Genomic DNA, 12272 nt, shown 5'->3' on the forward strand with positions numbered 1-12272 from the left:
TCCTTCCAACAGTCGGGACTAAAGGTCCCTCTTTAGTCTTGGCTGGTGGCAGGAGCCGGGACTAAAGGTGCTTTAGTCCCGGGCGGTGGATGGAGCCGGGACTAAAGGTCCCTCTCCTATATATCGCCGCCTCCCTTCTCTCTTTCTCCTCATCGATCGTCTTCGTCTTCAGCGCGTCCCCAGAGCTCCGCCGCCGCCGATTCGCCTCCCCAGCCACCCCCGACGCCGCCTTCCTCACCAGAGGGCACCCCGAGGCTTGCCCACCTCGCCGGAGTAGCCCCGACGCTGCGCCCCTCACCGAGGAGCCCCCGGCCGCCCCCAACGCCGCGCGCGCGCCACGCCGCCGCCGATTTCGCCTTCCCGGCCACCCCCGACGCCGCCTTCCTCACAGGAGGGCACCCCGACGCCCGCCCTCCTCGCCGGAGTAGCCCCGACGCCGTGCCTCTCAAGGAGGAGCCCCTGGCTGCCCCCGACGCTACGCGCGCCACGCCGCCGCCAATTTCGCTTTCCTGGGCCACTCCGGCCCGACGCCGTGCCTTCTTCCTCACCGAAGGGCATCCCGACGCCCACCCACACCTCGCCGGAGTAGCCCCAACGACGCCGCGCCCGGCCAGGAGCCCCCGTGCCTCGATCCAGAGCCGCTGTCCACCACCGCCCGTCGCCAACACTCCATTAATTCTAAACCGCCGGTATATATATATATATTATATATTATATTTATTATATTTTTGAATTGTATTGATGAAATGTGTATTAGTTTATATATGTATGAAATTATATATGTATGAAATGTGTGTATATATATATATCAATTAATGTATATATGTATGAAATTAATGTGTGTGTGTGTGTGTGTGTGTGTGTGTGTGTATATATATATATATATATATATATATATATATATATATATATATATATATATATATATATATATATATATATATATATATATATATATATATATATCCACCGGAACTCTCTCGATAAGACTCTCATCAGCTGCTATTGTCTGTAAGTAATTCTTTCTACTAATTAATAATAAGTCGCTACGTACGTACATGTCTGTGTTTATTATCCTCACTCTATATATATGATGCAGGTTTGAGATGGGAGAGTGCAAAAAGAGAGGGTGTACTGATATTGGTTTCATTGATCCACATATCGTATTCAAAAACTCTAAACCCCAACCAACATGGAAAGCAGAAACGGATGCCAATATCAAGATGTTCTTAGAGAAGCAACGTGACAAGAAATGTATACTATTCCCCTACAACTTCAGGTAAGTGTTTATAATGTCGACGATCGTGTATCCATATATATATATGTTCACTGTACTTGTTAGCTAATTAATGAGTGTTAATGGACATGGCAGTGAACACTGGATATTGATGGAACTCGATCTGGAGAAAGGTCTTCTAGGCATCTGGGACTCGATGAGAAAAGAGCAAAAAGAGTTCCAAGAGATGATAAATATTATTCAGAGGTAATTGCAGTCTCACTAGCAAAACTATTCCAGTCTCTCTGCATGCAAATTAATGGTCCAAATATTTTTTATGTTATTTGGTAGTTATTGGGAAAAGGTCTGTCAGGAACACCATATGAAACGCAAAGTGCCACTGAAAGTAGTACTATACAAAGTAAGTACTATATACCTACCTTAGTTCAATTTCCCTATGCTCGGATGATGACGAATCTTTTTCTCGTAAAGTGGGTTCTGCTGCAGCCCCATGGGACCAATCTCTGTGGATACTATGTTTACGAGTTCATGAGAGTGTGCTAAAAAAGAACTAGTCTAGAGCAAAAAAGGGTAAGTGCACACATATATATTCTTCATACATATATTTATATATATATATATATATATTCGTGATAGATACAATTTATTTATCATTATTCTTGATACATACATACATACATACATACATACATACATACATATATATATATATATATATATATATATATATATATATATATATATATATATATATACTAAAATACTTTTTCTTTATCTCATATCTCAAATTGAAGACTCGTTGGTTGAAGGAAAAAACCCTGGACACACACCATCTCAAAGCAATCCAAGAGACAATAGGTGGATTTCTGAATGATCAGGTCTTAACTCCCGGCGGCGAGTTTTACTATGACCCAAATATGTGATGATGAAAGCCAAATTTCATATTGATCCAAAGAACATGTGATGATGAAATGTACAATTAATGCAAACTTTACATGTGACGATGAAATGTAATATTATGTTTTAGTTTACTTTTACTTGTGTTGCTTGCGTGCATTGATCGAGCGAAAACTTTACAGTATGCGCGCGTATACGTATATTACTTTGCAGCGAATAATGCGTATTCGAAAACCAAATTAAAACAAAAAAGAATCATCAATTGAAATAAGCAGGAAAAGAAAAAAAGACCCTTTAGTCCCGATTGATAATACCAACCGGGAATAAAGGGGTCATCCCAGGCGCTGGCGTGGCTACCTTTTTAGTCCCGGTTGGTATCACCAACCGGGACTAAAGGTCCACTTCTATTTCCGACTACTAACCCTTTATTTCTGAACTCCTATTTCTGGCTGCGTAACCGGGAATAAAGGGGGTTGGCAGCCAGAAATAGAAGCCCTTTTTTTACTAGTGCCAATAGCACATTGCGACCAAGGTTAGACTGAGACATGAGTGTACAACTACAAGGCGCCTGTCATCAAGCAGGTACGTAATAATGCATCCATGCATCTCTATGTCAACAATGTAAGTATTCAATTTCCTACTTATTTAGTTTTGGGGAAAAGAAAAAGGCCATACCTATAAGTTATCCGTAAAGTTAATATATAATCACTTACAATTAGGCCACCTAGGAAGAAAGTGCTTTCTGATTCGCCGGCGAACCAGTAGTCCAAGCCAGTCGTAGAACCAAGAGAGTAGGTAGGCCATCTCCAAGAGTTTTCTATACCTAAAATCAAAACTTAGTCCAAGCCAGTCCTGGAACCAAGAGAGCAGGTAAGGCATCTCCAAGAGTTTCCTATCGAACCTAAAGTCAAAATTAAGGTCTATGTCATTGAAAACACACTGATCTCCAACCGTTCCTCTATCTAACATCCTATATTTAGTGGTAAACTAATCCTCCCCCTCCCCTAAATTTAGGGTGACATTGTCCATACACATAATAATCTAAAAAAAGTAAGTCTCCCATAGATTATAGGATTATTGTAATATGGTATGTCCATCCATAAACTAGCTATTTGGATCACAATTGATTCTTTTAGCTAGTTACTGTTATCACAATGGATCCAAACCGACCTTATCCTATTTTATTAATGGCTTCAAATTACAACAACATGAATGAACTAAATCACTTTATGAAATTCACAAAGCATATATTCCCTCTGTTCCAGATTTTATGTCGTTCTGACTTTTTTAGATACATAGTTTGTACTATGACATAATGTATATCTAGGTAAGCTATGTACCTAGAAAAGTCAGAATGACTTATATTTTGCAATGGAGGGAGTAGTTATTATTGTGTTATTTTGTCTCCGAGATTATGAATGGACATGGTATAACATGGGCCACTACATGTTTTTTTTTTAAATTGTAACAAATGATATGTTACAAAATTACTTTTTAAAAAAATCAGAACAAGTCCAGTACTACTATATGCATATGATTAACCGTCCAATTATTTGGCCATATATATATTGTAGTTAAAGTTACAAACCTTTGGTTGCTCGCTTACTTGAGTGTCTATATATTTATGACTCTATGAGCGTGCTTATACTACTACAATGAAAATCTGGCCATCTCAAGCGTGATTAAAAATGTTTCTACTGCAGACGTTCATGCTTGAGCAAATTCATTGTGATGTGACATCAACATTATTTTTCCCAACCCCTATCCCATCAAAGTCAGGGCTTCCAGCTGGTGACGGGAAGCCTGAGGGGACTGTGCCCTGGTGGGTAACAAAAATAGCGCCTTGAGTTGGGCGAAATTTAAGAATTTGGTCACGGTAGCACTTTCGTTTTTATTTGACAATTAGTATTTAATTATGGACTAATTAGCCTCAAAACATTTGTCTCATGATTTCCAACCAAACTGTACAATTAGTTTTTTTCGTCTACATTTAATGCTCTATACACGTATCCCAAGATTCGATGTGATGGCTACTGTAGCACTTTTTTAGAAAACTTTTTGGAACTAAACAAGGCCAATCTCTATCAAATACCAAACCAGGTGACAATTTCTATCAAGCACGTGAGTTTATGCATGGAACAAGACAGCATCCGGCCATGCACCGAGGGGACGGAAGGACGGGCATGTGCCATCATCACGAGGCTGAAAGGACAGGCATGAGCAGGTGTTTGTTAAAGTCGCGGCCATCTACTTCATCCACATCCAGAGGAGAATCAGCATCTTCGGCTGGTGCTAATATGATCGTATATGATCGTGGATTATTATTACTGATTGATTTGGTGGAAGAGAAAAATATTGTTCTAGCTAAAAATTTACGATCGTTTACGATCAAGCGAACATGCTGAATTGCGGGAGGCCAACTCAACACGGTGCCGGTGGCTCATCACGTCAAGCAAGGAAAAGAGACTGGTAGCATGGAAACACGCAGGGCGCCGGTGCCACGACGTCTAGCGTCCACGTCATCTACATCAACACTAGCAACATCATCTACATCAACGCTAGCACCGGACACCCCAGCAGACTAATTAAAGGTGTGACCATGCATCTTGCTAGATCCAATAATTACAATTTGATTTGTCTCCTCCGTGCTTCTTTTTTATACTGTTTTGGTGTTGTTAGTAATACTTTAGGTGAGATTAGACTAGGAAAAGAATTGTGAAAAAAATCAAAGCAAGAGTCACTAGAGTATGCGAACAAATAATTAATGAATATGATATGATCCTTATTGACCATTAGGTATAATTTTCATTTTAATTTTAATGCCCTGGATTACTTCAAACAAATAAGTCTTCATTTAATCCTTATTGACCATTAGGTATATTTTTTTGTTCACTTTAATAATAATGTCATTAGATTACTTCGAGTTTACATGTTAATGATGCTGAGAAATTAGGAGACCATGATCCATGGAGTTATCAATAAAGCCTATATGGAAAAACTCAAACCTCCACAATTACAAAATATAATTAAACTGATCCCATAATGCTTTTTTTTATAAATTATCCACCTCTATCACTACGAAAGATAATGCTTTGAGCCCCATGATTGCATTCAAATTACCCATACCTGGCATTATGAAATATAATGTAATGTAATGTATACCAATATAATTTGTACCTAAATTATCCATCTCAACCGTTATAAAATTTAACAAAAAATATATCAAATCTACATGTAAATGCTAATATAAGCTATTATGAAAAATAATTCAACATTCATAAGTACAATATATCCACAAAGCTATTTGAAATAAACACTTCAGCTAATATTCAGTTAAAACTATGCACAAAGCTATCTTCCACTGCATAGACTATACATTAGGATAAATATTTATTTTATAAGCTTATCGAGTGTGGAAAATATCCTTAGCAAACCACAAAGTAATGACACTTACAGTTCACTTTAAGTTATATTAATACTCATGATAATAAACTTTGTAAGTCATTATCTTGAAAAAGTTTAAACAATTTGATTGAAACATTATATCTTATGAATATTAATAATTTAATTTCAAGCATTACTATTTGATAATACAATATAATAAATTCAAAATCTTGATTGCCGTGGTGCATGCTCAAACAACTATTTATTCCATTGTAAGAACTAAGATGGTAGCCTAGGACCTAGAATATTCTTTTCAAAAAAATAAAAATGGAAATTTTGAATAAACGATACAATAAGCATAAGAATTTCAAATTAACACGTGAATAAGATATTATTACAACAACTAGATCAAAAGCCAAAAGTTAAATATAGAATTTTGTGATATCACAATATGGGACAAAATAAGAGTTTATATACTTTAATTTTATGTTTCAACGAAATACATATCCTGCTAAAAAAGATTAATCCTGCAAATTATGACTCATGAAACCGCTAGAAATAAAAAAGATAGTTCCTAAAATTCTTACAAAAATCTAAACATTTTGCCATCAAATTGGTAGACCATAATCACCATTGCGAATAATAGTTGTTGTATCAATTAATAAGCTCAAAATTTGGGAAAATAGTCGAAATTTAGGTGCTATGTAAAGCAAAAAAAACGATAGATAGATGATAAATACACTAAAATTAATAATTAATAGATTATCACAACTGATATAGACTATAGAGTACCTATTGTGGCTATTATTTTAAAATATTAGTAAAGAGGAAAAATATAATATATTAGTAATTTTTATTAGTTGGTGTCTCCTAAGATTCTAACCCGTGTGAGAGCACGGGTTGGTGAACTAGTATTTCTAATGACAGTTCTAGGACAAGTGTGCATAATATTTGATGCCTTCGATTTAAGTTCAGTTTGGCAAACAATCTAATATCTAAAAAAATAATGGGCCCAATGAGGCGAAATGCAGATCATGATGATCATTACTGGCACGCTTATGCAAGGGTCCAAATTTTCCTTTATGATTTATCTCATTTTTAATTTGTTCTTATGAATGGGGCCAAAATTTCCTTGTAGTTTAAGTTTGGCTTGTGCACTTTGGGCCTGCATGGAGTTGGTGTCTTGTGAAACTATAAAGCACCCACACTTTTCTTGTAGTATTTGCTTGCCTTTCCTTTACAATTTCTCTCTCATCCTTACTTGGTTTAGGTGGTGGACACACGGGAACTGTTGTGTCCTGAAGAAGAGTAATTATTTTCCTAAATCATATAGTTTCTAAACTTTCAGAAGAAAATTGCATTTTGCATGAAAAGCTGGAGCTTTTTGTGTGGTATTAGGCATGCATGGCAAAGTTTCATAAAGAATTTGGTCCCCTCTAGCAGCCGATCTAGCAATTCGTTCGCCAAATCCAAATTTGATAGCACAAGGAGGACATTTACTAAGTGATAATTCTGCTTTTTTAACCTACTGACAACCTGCTATGTTTGAATTGGGCAGTTTGGGGATAGATAGAAAGCATGCTGAAGTTGTCTTGTACACCATCCGGAACCTGTGGAAAGAGCATCATAGAAGAGTTTTCGACAACAAAGAGTAAATCCCCGCACAGATAACAAGTTTATCCAGCAAGACATCCTCTATGAAACGGCGCATGGGAAATATCATGTAAATAACTAGCATGTATATACAGGATTGGCCATGGCTGCAATCACCTGCAGCTAACACGGCCACTAGTTTCCCTAACTTTTTCATTTCCATATGATTCTTAGCCAACTTGTAAAGCAGTACTGTTTTTTTTTTCCATCTCTACTTCATTAATCATTCTAGCTTATGCATGGTGTTTATGCAGTAGCACATGCATATAATACTAGATTCATGTTCAGTCTTGTGATACATCCAACTTAGCATCATTATATGAAGCTAATGCTTTCTTCTCGCTTCTTTTTTAAAATCTGATATATATATATATATATATATATATATATATATATATATATATATATATATATATATATATATATATATATATATATATATATATATATATATATATATAGGTTGATGTTAGCTTCTTTCAAGTCAGGACTGCTTTATTTCTTGCTAGCTCCCTTGTGCAGTAAGTAGGTTTGGCATTTGATTAGTGCTTCATGCTTACATGATTATTTATGTGTGAGAGTGTAAGAGCAAGTATAATAGCAGGTTGTAAGCAGGCTAAATGCTGACGTGGAGAAGAGAAGACAGGAGAGAGAGGAGAAACGGGTTGTAAGCTTACAACTAGCTTAGACATGAAATGACCTAGGATGCAGACTAGAGGAGGGGTGAATAGGCGTTTCTAAAAATTAACACCTCTAAATGCGGAAACAATTAGAAAAGGGAGTTTCCAAAATATAAACTCCAACTTCAGAGTGATACCACCCCTCACAAGTTAGCCACAGAGTAAACAAGGTATAAATAATATATCTAGAAGCTACAACCCTGCAACACAAAGTTAGAACAGAGAATAAATATTTTTAGTACTGAGCTTTAATACCGGACGTGTCCGGTATACACGATTTCTGCAGATCAGCCCCGAACTTGCTCCTTTCAATTTCTATCTTCCAACCAAACTGCAGGCACCTACTAGAGATGACAATATACACAGAGAGCCTGCACAAAAGCTGGAGCGACACAAATATCAAATAAAATGTGAATTAAGACACGATATTTGTTTTACCGAAGTTCGGACTCGTTCGAGTCCTACTCTCCGTTGAGGGGGCTGCGGGCGACCCAGCGAAGGTCAGCCCTAGAGGGTACCACGAAGGTCACTCTAGTCGGGGTCTTTTTTCAACTCCTTTTTCTCCTTCCACTAGTTGATTCCGAGGCGGCGGAATCGACCGTTACAAACTTTTTGAGGTACACCACAATCTCTCGGGTGCTCTCCGACGACGCCTAGCCGTCTAGGACCGAAGAGTCCAAGAGTAACAAATGTGAATCATGAAATAGGCAATATGCACAAGTGCTCAAGTGGTGACTATCTCTCTTTTTCAAATTCTCTCTTAACCCATAAATGGATTTTGCTATTTGGATCACACACTCATTAAGAGAGTGTTTGGAAGAGTTAGCAAGGCTAAAAAATATGTACAGAAACCAGCAGAATCAGCAGCCTCCAAAGGTGAAGGCTTGGGGGTATTTATAGCCCCCTTGGAAAAACTAGCCGTTTTATAGTCGTTGCCATACCGGACACGTGCATACCGGACACGTCCGGTATGACTTATACTGCACCAACGGTAACTAAGTTACAGTGACAATGTGAGACGTCGGAACTCCCGATGAATGCCAGAACTCCCGACCGTCGGAACTCCTGACTTACGTTAGAAATCCTGACTCTCAAGGCATTTGAAAACTAGCCGTTGGTCTCTGATCGTCCATACCGGACATGTCCGATGTGACCACCACAGTGAACTCTCCAAGTCAGTTAAAGCGCGGGACGTCGGAACTCCCGACTATTGCCGGAACTCCCGACGAACCAACCCGAGAACAACAATTTTACCATTGCTGTGCAAATACCGGACACGTCCGGTATTGCCAGACCAGCAAAAAATTAGTTAGCTCTTTTATCTCTCAAATACTCAAAACTCACATGGGTTGGCTTAAGCACTTATAAAACATTATCTATCAACATGATGCATCCCTCTTAATAGTACATCATACCTATTAAACTCAAGATTAAAGGAAAATGAATTTATACCGCTTGAGTTGACCTCTTTTGAATTAATGCCGTCTCTTTCAATCTTCATCAAGTAAGGGTGCCAACATGTTGATATTGGCCCTGTTCGGCTTACCCCATATTCGGCTTGTTCGACTTCTTTTTTCAGCCGAAACAGTATTTTTCTCTCACAACAATTCAGTCGGAACAATGTTTTTTAGCCAGTTTCAGCCAAGTTTCAGACCAGCGAACGGGGCCATTGATCTTGTCACTTGAGCATAGCTATCTTGAGCACATGACTTGATTCCATTCATCAAATATGAATAACTCCAAATGCATCAAGACACTTCAAACACTTTGTCCAATATAGATTTGATCCTCCACATCAATATGACCATCGTAGCTTGATTAGTACCTCAACTAAATGCAAGTACTTCCTTTTTCACCCTAGCTAGGTTCTTCGGCCGCTAAGCCGTCGCTTGCTCTTCACCCTTGCTTAGTACCTCGAAGCCTTTCCTTGCTATCTTCACCATCTCAAGCCATCACGTCACATCTTGTGTTGAATCAACCATTCATTTGTATTGTTATCTTTTTCATTTCAATTTAGCAAGCTTCAAATATGAGACCATTCCATATGCAATCCCTCATGTCTCATTAATTAATTCTTACGAGCTTGCTTTCACACAGTACATGGAAATCTCATAATAAATAAGCATTTGCATGAATTCCATTTGCATTGTTGTCTTGTGCTTGAACTAGATTATTTATACAATAACACATCATTTTGGCTTTCATTAAGTACCTGTGAGATAACCTATTACCTGTCCATACTTAGCAAATGGGTTAGACCTTTAATCATGTTGTCATTTAATCATCCAAAACCCACTCAAGGGCAAGATGCACTTTCAATCTCCTCTTTTTTGGTGATTGATGACAACTTGATTAAAACTTACAAAAGAATATAAACATTTAATCTTTTGGGTTCAAAGATTTATGAGAGGCTTCCCTTAATATGTGCTTATGATTAGAATTCACAAAATGATCTCAAATGTCAATTGCACATACTAAAACATATAGGAGACTCCCCCTAAATCATTGCATCCGTGGGGTGCATGTGTGTGTGATAAGTAAAACCGTGATGCATATGACAAGATATATCACACAAGAATAAATATAAAGGCATCACATCAAATATTTTCATTCTAGCATGCATGGTCCTTATAAAAATAAATACAACACATGTATGTCACACATAGCACTCATTTCACATTTTCTCAAGTTCACAAGCCACTAATATATAAATAAAGATTATGTCTCAAGAGATACATAGATAAAGCATAAGTAAGTCTTATCTCTCACATGATACAATCTATCTCAAACTCCAGATACATCAATAAAGCTCAAAAACTAAAATGAAGCTCAAGAAACTACAACCTACAGTACATGTCTTTAGGTACAAAGATAAGCAAATGAAACAAGTATCCCTGAAGCTTTAATTAGTCTCTCTCCCCCTTTGTCATCTATCACCACAAAGGTCCAACAATGACATACTAAGGACAAAGGGGTTGCAAGCTGTCTCTGACAGCTGTGATCACTCATCATCTTCATCTCTACCAACATCCTCATCATCTGAGCGTGTAGCACCGACTGGACGAGAACCACCTGCACCAGACGGGTCATAGAAACTACCCGTGAGGTCACTCTACCAGTCTGAAGCATGCTCGTCTGCTACATTGGGACATGGCTGAGAGTGAGTAGGCACACGAGCCTGTAGTGGTAAAGTGTTAGGGTGCTCTGGTGCCTACTGCTGCTGTCGCTGAAGGAACTCAGCAAACTCTACGTCATACCTGCCCTGCTGCTGCACCTCAGTCTCAGGCTCACTAGCTACCTCATCTAATAGTGGAGACCTAGGAGGATCAAGCTCAAGTCTAGAAGTAATCTGCTTCAAAGTCTGAGTATCCTTCCTCCTAGCCTCCCTCTCCTTCTGCTGATAGGTCCGTATGTCCTTGCACATCCCAAAGATAGCACTAAACATCTTGTGAATAGGAGAAGGAGGACTGCGGTGATGTGGAGAAGAACATGAAGGAGCATGTGGTAGAGGAGAAGCTCGTCTTGCTGCACCACCACCTACAGGAGCATCTACCTCTAGTGCTGCTGCTGCTCCTCCTGGTCCTACTAGAGGTACCCCAACCTCAGTCAAATCTGCAACAATCTTTAGGGCCTTATGTACCTTGTCATACTCAAAGGTATGCCCTATGACCTGCTCAATCATGTGCATGATGTAGGGAGCAAAACCATAGCCCTTGAGGGGCCTCTCACTGACACTCCTGATCTTGCACCATATAAAATCAAAGACGCTAAAAGGTCGTGCATCAGGTGCCATCCTGTGGAGCAGGTTCCTAGAGTAATCTGCAATGTTTCCCTTATCTCCACCCTTGCAATCAATGGTCTTCCTGAACATCCTGTCCTGGTATCTATAAGTAGGGTGAAGACCTAGAGCCTTCCCCACTGCTCCTCTCTCACCCCCTGGTGGGTACATGTAGGCAAGCTACTCTAGAGGCAACACCTGCTCTGTGTGGATCCTATCTTTCTGAAGATCATCATCTGAGCAGCCAAGTAGAGCTGCAAAAGCATCATAATCAACATTATACCACTGGCCCTCAAGCATCCAGTGCATATGCCTCTCATCCTCCTCAACATACAGGGTGGCGTAGAACTAAGCTACCACCTCTGTGCTCCAGTTATGCTGGAACTCCATAATCTCATAAACCCCTGTATGCTCACAAATGGCAATAGCATGATCAATGGAGTCCTTCTACAAATCTCTAACGTACTGCCAATCAATCCATTGAGATCGGGCAATCACTGGGTTCCTAGCGAGGATCACACTAGTGTAGAAGTCCATATGAAATGCTGTCTAAAATCGATGATCAAACTAAATCCTCGACAAGCCCCTTGGATCAATTCTTCTTTCATCTCTGGCCCTTCTGGTCATGTATTTTCCTCGATAG

General features: G+C 39.0%; 1 pseudogene; it reads left to right on the top strand.

The window, feature by feature from the left end:
- Window positions 1-12272, top strand: part of LOC136489547 (stachyose synthase-like) — a 33229-nt pseudogene that overhangs the window by 10434 nt on the left and 10523 nt on the right.

This window comes from Miscanthus floridulus, chromosome 10 (genome assembly GCF_019320115.1).
Source record: "Miscanthus floridulus cultivar M001 chromosome 10, ASM1932011v1, whole genome shotgun sequence".
Lineage (NCBI taxonomy): Eukaryota > Viridiplantae > Streptophyta > Magnoliopsida > Poales > Poaceae > Miscanthus > Miscanthus floridulus.